This window comes from Lagenorhynchus albirostris, chromosome 13, assembly GCF_949774975.1.
Source record: "Lagenorhynchus albirostris chromosome 13, mLagAlb1.1, whole genome shotgun sequence".
Lineage (NCBI taxonomy): Eukaryota > Metazoa > Chordata > Mammalia > Artiodactyla > Delphinidae > Lagenorhynchus > Lagenorhynchus albirostris.
This window is the reverse complement of record NC_083107.1, coordinates 76,331,352-76,340,405: the sequence shown is the minus strand read 5'-3', so window position 1 is coordinate 76,340,405 and position 9,054 is coordinate 76,331,352. Positions and strand designations below refer to the sequence as shown.

At 52.3% G+C, this 9,054-nt stretch overlaps 1 protein-coding gene across 1 annotated transcript in view; it reads left to right on the top strand.

The window, feature by feature from the left end:
- The first annotated feature begins 6,161 nt into the window (after window positions 1-6,161).
- Window positions 6,162-9,054, top strand: part of KCNS3 (potassium voltage-gated channel modifier subfamily S member 3) — a 32,655-nt gene continuing 29,762 nt past the window's right edge. Inside the window, exon 1 of the mRNA XM_060169039.1 lies at window positions 6,162-6,189. The gene's annotated coding sequence lies outside the window, so the exon portion shown is untranslated. The remainder of the gene's footprint in view (window positions 6,190-9,054) is intronic.

Below are 9,054 nucleotides of genomic sequence, written 5' to 3'. Positions count from 1 at the left end.
AGGACACTGGACTTTCAGTTTTAAAACTGAGACAATCCCAGGAAAACCAGGAAGAGTAGTTCACCCTACTACCTAGGTAACCATTGGAGATACTATCACTGAGGAAGTAGAAGAGAAAAGATCATGGGGTCGTTCCTAGCAATCTCTGTCATGGAGAAACTCTCTACTCTTCTAGCTGTAAATAAAGACTGGACCCTAAGTTCCATCATACAAATGAAGGATTATTCAAACAGGTGCAGAATTCCCCCAGAGGAAAACCCACCAGGTTGACATATCCGACCTTTGGTGCCTCTGAATTTGCTTTCCTGCACCTTCCCTGAAGTGTGAAGCCCTGTCATCCATCCATCCATCCATCCATCCAATTACCCACCTTTTTATTCTTTTTTTTTTTTTTTTTTTTTTGCAGTACGCAGGCCTCTCCCGTTGCGGAGCACAGGCTCCTGACACGCAGGATCAGCGGCCATGGCTCACGGGCCCAGCCACTCTGCGGCATGTGGGATCTTCCCGGATCGGGGCACGAACCCGCGTCCCCTGGATCGGCAGGCGGACTCTCAACCACTGCGCCACCCGAGAAGCCTCACCTTTTTATTCTTAAAGCAGTCACAGAACATCTGTTATGGGCCAGGCTTTGAAGGTACTGAGCTGAATAATACCACATAATATCAGCCTTCAAGGAGCTCACAGTTTAATAGAAGAGACTCATTCCAAGCAGGAAACACTACTACAGGAGTAAAACTGTACAAAGTATAATGAACCCAGTGGAAGGAGCAACTAAACATGATTTGCGGGTTAAGGGAAAGTGTCACAGAATGGGTGATAATGATATTGGAGGTTGAGCTGGCATTTGCCAGGGAGAGAAGGGGGCATTATAGCAATAGAGTTAGGTAGGGCCAAGGCTCAGAGAGCACACAGCACAGGGGAGAGAAGGAGCTGATGTGTCAGGTTGGAATGTGAGCGGAGAGTGTGTGTGTTGGGGTGGCGGAAGTGTAGGAATGCGTAAGACGGAAAGAAAATTGTGAAGAGCTTGACGTTGGCTAAAATGATAAGTTCGGGCCAGATTATGAGCGATTTGGAAGTCCATCCCTTGGAGTATTTTTATGACCTGACTTCTCAGACAGAGCCTTTACTGTGCAAAAATGTATTGACAAGTGGAATGCAGTATGTGTGTGCCCAGAGCCTTTGACCATGGGACAGGTGTTCCATGGAACTCACCTGGGGAGTCCTCAGAGGATACCTCCAAGTACCTAGGAGAGTGTTCCTTTGTGCCTGGAGACTTAAGCCATATTCTATCACAGAGTTTTTTGTTTTTTTCTTTAATAATGTGTAAACGGTGTCCTTTTATCTGTAGAATTGTAAAAATTTTAGAAGTGGCAAGGACTTTGGAGATCATCTAGTCCAAACCCAAACAGAACTGGAGAGGAGATATCACTGAGATGTTCAGAGGCAGAGGTGGATTAGAATTCAAGTCTTTGAACTTGATAAATATTTAAGGCACTTTCAAAATAAAAATAATATAACAGGGCATTTAAAGTAAGCATACAAATGATTTTGTGAATGAAGAGTGATCATTGTAGCCATAATCTGGAAGGAAAGAATTCTAGATTTGGTCTTGAGCTGCCTGGTATCCAAGCAAAGAGATCAATGTGATAGTTTATATGTTTCTTTTTACCTGATAGACGGTAACAGGGAAGTAAAGGAGGATGGTCCCCACAGGAGCAGGGGCTGAGCGGCCCGGTAACAGAGCCTTCAGCCATTCACTGCATAAACGTGCAGACCCTGCAGAAGGGCCCGGAAATTCCGACTTCAGAGCGCTCATTGCCTGGTCGCACATAAACAATTCAATTCAATATGGCAGTTGCTATGGCAGTTGCAAAGGGAGAGGAGACATGGAACTCAGGACAGGAAGGGGGTCTCTCCAGAGGGTAGTAATTATCGGTTGAATGGCAACCCAATACAAAGGGAGTCTGTTGAATAAAGAAGGGTTTGGCGGAGGGTGTTCTAAGCAGAAGGCGGGGAAACATGGAAAAGCCTGGCGGGGCTGGGGGAATTGCAAGTGTTTAATGTACTCATATTGGCTGGGTAAAGACTAGCGAATAAAAGGCAGCAACTGAATAAATGTTGACCATCATTACTGACACCCCTTCACTCTCCAACTTCCCACCAGAGATGAGAGCCTCTTCATATCCACGTGGAGACCTGTCCCCCATTTCAAAAGCAAATTAGTACTTCCCTTGCCTCCAGGGGTGACGCCCAGCTCTTTTCTGTCATTTGGACTTGAGTGAGAATGAAAGGTCAAGGACTGCTTTGGGTGGGGAGAGGGAAGGGAGTACAGGGACCTGTGGGTAAGTGGGTGAGAGAGGGAGACCCTGAAAATGAGATGTGTCCAGAGCAAGGAGAATATGGAGCCCTGGAAGACAGGCTGCACAAAGCCCACATCTGCTTGAGACGCCTCCACTGACTCTGGGAATCTTCTCTGAAACCGTGGGGGGTGAGCACTGTCCTCAGCTGGTGATTAACCCCTTACAGCCTAGTGCATGGCTTGCCCAGACGCTTCCCTGTGGGCAGGGTTAGTGAAAAGAAGACGGGGTGTTGTATCATGTGGCAAAAAGACATTTTGATGGGGTGGGAGGTGGATGTGTGGAAGGAGGGAGATCAGAGCATGTCAGTCAGACAGATCCGTGCATGCACCGTGGTGATGGAGACTGAGGCCAGAGGAAGGGGCTCTAGACACAGGCAGTGAGAGTGTGGCTGTGTGTGTGTGTGTGTGTGTATGTGTATAGGAGTGCATTCACCACTTGGCCTGGCTCAACCTTAGTAAACTTTCAGGGAACAGACATGCTTTTTATGGTCCACGCAACGCTTTTCTGTTTCTTATTTCATTGGCTTCACATGATCACCCTCTGAGGGAGAAACTTTTCCTGTAGATGAAGAAACCAGGGCTGAAAAGCTAAGTGACTTGCTTGCAGGGCTCCCCACAGGGTACAGCAGGATGAGAACCCAGTTTGTCTCTCAAATCTGTGCCCCTTCTACCCCATCCCCCAAATATGCCCAGAGTGGAGGCCTGACCTTTCTGTGCTCAGCTTTCACAGATGCCAAGTGGGGGCCCTTTCCAAGCCCCCTTGTGCGCCTTTCCTCCAGTTCACATGTGCCATCCAGACCCTGTGAGAAGGACCTCACTCCAGACTCTTCTGCACTGCAGATGCCTTCTGCAGTGCTTAGAGATTTGGAACATAGTTCATTCTCAAGTAAACAACGCCGGACTTTTGGGATAAGCTTGGCGACTTAAAAATGATTTAACAGCTAACTGCTGGAAGAGACCTGGAAGCATTCTTCTCAGGTGCTGACACAATGTAAACATATTTTTAGAATAATCTTAGATTTGATGCTAAAGGGGATGAATGGTACATGAAAATTTACCTTTCCAGCTGCTTGCTAACAGCAGTGTAGACAAATGCTTCGGCCCCTCTTCCACAGAAGAGGGTGCAGGCTTGGGGGAGCTAAAGAACCATGGGATCAGGGTCAGGGGGCCCCCAAACACCTGTTCTCCAGTCACCTGAGCCCCCCACCTCACCTTCCATGAGCCAAATGAAAATGTTGGAGGCTGAGGGAAGGCGGGTTTTCTCTCCTCCTCTGCCATTCCTGCCTGCTGCTACCCTCTCCTCTAGCCAAACCTCCCTGTACGGTGCAGGTTTGACCTTCTAGAAGCCTACCAGATATTGCACCCTTACCTCTGACTCCCACTGTGGGCTCTGATCGAACAAAAATGATGAGAAAAACCCAAAGACACCATCGGGTACTTCGATGAGGTCAGAGAAAGTGTCTCTCACCTTCTCCATCATCTCTTTGCCCCCATCCCCTCCCCCCGTGGGCCTGGCTCAGGCTCTGGAACCTAACTGTGTGTGGTCTTGCTAGGTGCTGGTCTGAGGCCAGTGATCAGAGGGTGCTGGGTTGGGGGCAGCTGGCAGACTGCCTGATGTGGGGCGGGAACCCAAGGAACAGTGGGCACCTACAGCTTGGCGCAGCTGGCTCTGAGGAATTATTGCCAAGTCTGCACAACTTAAAAATCTGCAGTTTGGGGGCGGGCGGGGGAGCGCGGGGGTGGGTCCCCGAGCGAGCGTCCCATTTCTCCTCCGGGCGGTTCACTGAGCCTTCTCGCTCACTGCAGAGGGGCGGGCGATGCCTTTGGACCACACGCCGGCCTTGCTGAAGTCCTGGTTCGTTCCTCAACCTCGGCAGAAGGCATCTTCCTCTGACCTTCGGGAAGGGGACCGGACTCGTCCTCCTTGCTCAGTGCATACGTCCGCCACCTCTTCTGATCTGGTAAGTCGAGGAATGGAGCGTGTGAAACAATCTTGCTCTGCACTGTGCTTGAGTCTTCAGGCAGCCGAGCTGGTGGTAAACAGGCAGGACCTGAGTCTGTTTCCTCCTTCGCACTTTGTTTTAAAACAAGTTGGGGACCGCGATACTCACTAAGAAAATCCCGGCAAATTCGCAGGGCTTTGCTTGGGAGGAGAGGCGGTTGCCGGAGCCGCCGGGGCCGCAGAGGAGGTCATCTGTCTCCCACAGGTTCAAGGTACTCCCAGCCGCGGAGGGCTCGCAGGTGGGAGGCGCGGGGCGCGCTCCGGCATCCCCCCGGCCTGGGCGCGCAGCTCCACGGGTGACTCTGCACTTGGGTCTGGGCGGGGGCGCGCGCCCCGCGGGGCCGCCTCTCTGTCCATCCAACAGTTCGCCTGTCGCGCGGCCCGATCCCGGCAGCCAGCAACCGCCCGCGGCACAGCGCCGCGCCCTCGGCCGGGGGAGCGCCGACTGGGAGCCCGAGGCGAGGCGGCGTGCGGAGCTGGGACCAATGGGGCGGCGGCCGAGCGGCCGGCCCCGCCCCGCCCCGCCGGCGGCTCCCGGGCGCCGCGCTCCTGCCGGGCGGGACAGACAGACTGACCGACGCGGGCCGCCGGGCTCTCCTCGCCGCCGCCGCGGCGGGCGCAGGGCCGCGCGGAGACGCCTGATTCCTGCAGCGCCGGCGGGCGGCGTCGCAGAGCGGAGCCAGCCAGAGACGCCGGGACTCCTGCAGGTACCTGCTTGTGTCCCCTCCTCTCCCTGCGCTCGGGAGACTTCTCCGTGCGACCCCGCAACTTTCCCCGCCTTTTTTTGCCCAGCCCCGCCGTGGCCTAGGTCACGGGTGCACGACCCCGCAGATCTACACCCGCAGGGGGACTTCGCATCCTGCTGGGCGCCTGTCTCCGGCGCTGTCCATCCTCTAGTCCCCAGACCCGTCGTTGCTGGAGTCCTAAGGATCCGCCTGTTGCGCGGGCTGTCGGCAGCCGAGGCAGTGTCTGGGTGCCTCGGAAAGCCGCAGGGAGGGTGTCTAGAATCCGCTCTTGAGCGCGGGGTGGAGGACGGATGGAGGCGGGAGAATCGAGGAGCCGGGAAAAGGAGGCACTTCGCGGAGGGGCATCCCTGGGGCGTTTCCTTAGCCGGGAAGCCGTTCCTTCTCTTCCTCGAGAGGAGGCGCTTTCCTGACGAACGTAAGTGCTTCCCAGGCCGCCTGCTCCGCCTTCTTCCCTGTCATTCTCCCCTCCCCTTTGCCCTGCAGCGGTGCGAGGCGCCCCGCGACAGTTGCTGGGAAGAGCGCAGCCAGGGCCCTTGCTCTGGTGCCGCGCTGCGCCCAGGGACTGCCGGCGCGCTCCGGGTGCGAGCGGCTTGGGGCTTGCAGGGCCCGTGTTGAGTCTCCCGCAGACTGCGTTTGGATCAGTGGTAGCGATGGGAGTGGGAGCCTCGGGGTCGGGAACTTTCCTTTCCCGCGCCTCTCTGGGTGGCTGCCCGACTTCTGCAGGTGGATGGGCTGGCGAGCAAGGCAGACCTGCCGGCAGGGGCCGCGGCGAGGCGGGCTGGGCGCCTTTCGCATTGCAGGGATCACTCCGAACCGCCACCCGCGCCGCTTCCCCGGCTCTGCCTCTTGTCGTTTGTGCCCTTGGTATCTCCAGCGTCTCGGCGGGGGACACTGAGCCGGTAGTCTAACTGAGGCAGCCCACGACTGGGGTGAACGGCAGCCAAGACCTACCTCCACCCGCGGAAATGGCCCTGGGGCCCTAGTCTGATGCTGGGGCGCGGTGGTGGGGTGTTTCTCCTCGCCCTCCTGGAGAGTAGACTCTTGATTTTTGTCTTTCATGTCACCCTCCGAGAGAGGAGCAGGTGAGAAAAACCGGATGGGAAACCTTCCCCTCCCTTTTCATGTATTTGCTTAAGTGATTTGCATAAGCGCTGGCTTAGAACTGTGTAAGTTACCCCTAGTTGCTCCCCTTTCTAGACTACTTGCAAATACCTGCCCAGGTAAACAGGCAGCAAGCATTTTCCTGAGCACCTGCCCGCTTGCTAAAGTCAGATGCTCTGGTGCCTCCCTCCCCACATATCTCAGGCTGAGAGAGGGTGGCATTGATTCTGTGGTTGAACTTGGTGTACTGGGCAGGCCTCATTCTACCTCTATTGTAAACTGCTTGAAGGCACTGATTCACTCAGAGTGTATCTACAGCCAGACCACAGTGGCTGGGCCAGTCCTTGGTCATACCCAGAGCATGGTGAAGTTTCTGCCTCCCAGTCTATTCCGTTTTTCCTCACCAGATTCGTTCCTTCTCCTGTTCTAATATTAAATTAGCCATTTCAGAACTAGGAATTGTCAGTATTAGGGTAGGGAGGAGATGATACTGAAGTACTCAAGAATCCTGAAGCCAGAGCATGTTGTGAATATTTTAAGGAGACTTGCAGGACCTGTGTGGACTCAGGCTTGTGTCTGAGCCATAATTACCTGGAAAATCAGCCTGAACCAAAAAGCCATTAATGAATACAGCAAAGCTAAGGTTTTGCTGGTTAAAGTGTGCGAGAGCAAATTGGGAGGTTGGAAGCAACCTTTGTTCTGTTCAGAAATATTAAAATATTAAAAAGCCAATGCTCTGACACTTGAGTTTGCCAGCAAAGCACTAGTTAAGGTTTTTCTTCTTCCTTATTATTATTATTATTTTTTTAAAGTAGGGGAAGAGTGGGCACTTCAGCCACCTCCTCTGTCTTCAGTGGATTTTGCCCTTCGCTGTAATCCTTCACAGACCCTGCCTCCCTCTGTGCTACCAGAGATCTCCATCTGCCCTGTGTCTGGCATTTGGGGCTGGGATGTGCGTCAGCTCCGAGAGACCGCAGGCATCACAAGGGTTTTCCTCCACTTCTTTTTTTTTTTTTTCTGGCCTCTCCATGAGAGGCATGAGGGATCTTAGTTCCCCAGTTCCCCAGACCAGGGATTGGACCCAGGTCCCCTGCAGTGGAAGCGTGGAGTCTTAACCACTGGATGGCCAGGGAAGCCTTCTTTCTTTTTTTTTTTTCTTTTTTTATAGATGATATTTATTGTCTGGATACCATATGCCAGCTATGCTGCTTGGCACTTTTCCAGGCATTATCTCATTTAATCCTCAGGACACCCCCATTGGGAAGTGAGGTTTCCCTTCTTGGTCACAGTGTTTCAGTGGGAGCCAGCAGTAGATGGAGCCCCTGCAGGGCATTCGGAGCCTGATGGGAGACCGCAGGGTGGGGCTGAGCCTGAGGTCTCACTGGCAGGCGAGGACAGCTATCCAGGGTGGGGTGAGGCAGAGGGGCAGGTGGGCGTGCTTATTGTCTCTGCTGATCAGGTGTCAGGAAGGTAGATCTGCCTGGGTGCCACTTGTGTGAAAAACCTACTAGGACGGGGGACCTGGGCTCTAGCCTGATTTCTACCTGCTTATGGCTCCTTGACTCAACATAAGTCACTTGGCTTCTCTGAGCCTCAGTCTCTTTAGCTGCAAGGACGTAGACATCTGATGTTGTTACCGTGTACTAGGCACTATGCTGAAAGCTCTTCATGTATTAATTCACTTCATCCTGATGACAACCCTAGGAGGTAGGCTCTTTTATTATCCCATTTTAATTTAATTTTATTGGCTTAAAACAACAGAAAAATGTTCTCTCACAGTTCTGGAGGCTGGAAGTCCCAAATCAAGGTTACCCACGGGGTACCCTCCCTCCAGAGGTTCTGTGGGCAATCTGTTCTTTGCCTATTCTAGCTTTTGGTGGCTCCAGGCATTCCTTGGCTTATGGCTACATAACTCTGACCTCTGCCTCCATGAATTAACCTATTGTAGATGAGAAAAAAGAGACAAATGAGTATCGTGTGCAAAGTCACATAATGAGGATGTTGTAAAGCCAGGATTCTATCCCTGGCAATCTGGCTGTGGAGCCACTGTGAGATTCTGTCCTTTTTGTTTGTCCCTATAGCCCTGACGCTGTGCCCTGCACTTAATAGGACTCAGACTGGGCTTGTTGAATGGTGACAGGGAGAGGTGGCTTGCTGTTACCAAGCGACTTTTTGGCCCCCTGTCTCCCCTTGGAAAGAAACTTGAAAACGATGCAAGAAAAATGTTCTTTTTTCTTTTGCCAAAGTTATCCTCTTTCCAATGGAATTCTGCCCAGCTAGTTGGGAAGAAAGGAGACAGATCATAAAGACTGTGGGCCAAGTCCACCATCTTTGTGTCTCACAAAGGAGGGCAGTGGATGTGGAGGGTGCTTGGAGGTGGTGGAGTTTGAATTTCCTCCTGAAGCTGGCTTTTGGTTATTGCTCTTGGCTAGTCAGGGTGCTTAGTTGGAGCAGGGGAGGAGGAGAAAGTACTTTTTACTGTTGTTATTTTATTTTGCATTCAGTGACATGGTAGGTGAAACTTGGAGAGAAATCCCAATTGCGATGAGCACATCAATGACGTTTAGAATGTGCAGTCAAATGTAGAAGCTGATTTAGAAGAATTCCCATCCTTGTTTTCCTTTATCATTTCTTTAGATCACCCTTTGCAACTTTGCAACACACACACCTACCCCTTATAAAAGTAAACTCTTCTTGCTAAGCTATAAGTGGTTCCTAGATTAGGTTGTAGTGTTTTTCTTTGTGGGCAAGGGGGTCTTGCTGTTTCTGGAATGCTGAGGAGGCTTGCATCATGGTGGTTTTTTTTTTTTTTTTCAGAAGCTTTTCCAGCATATTTCTGCTTACTT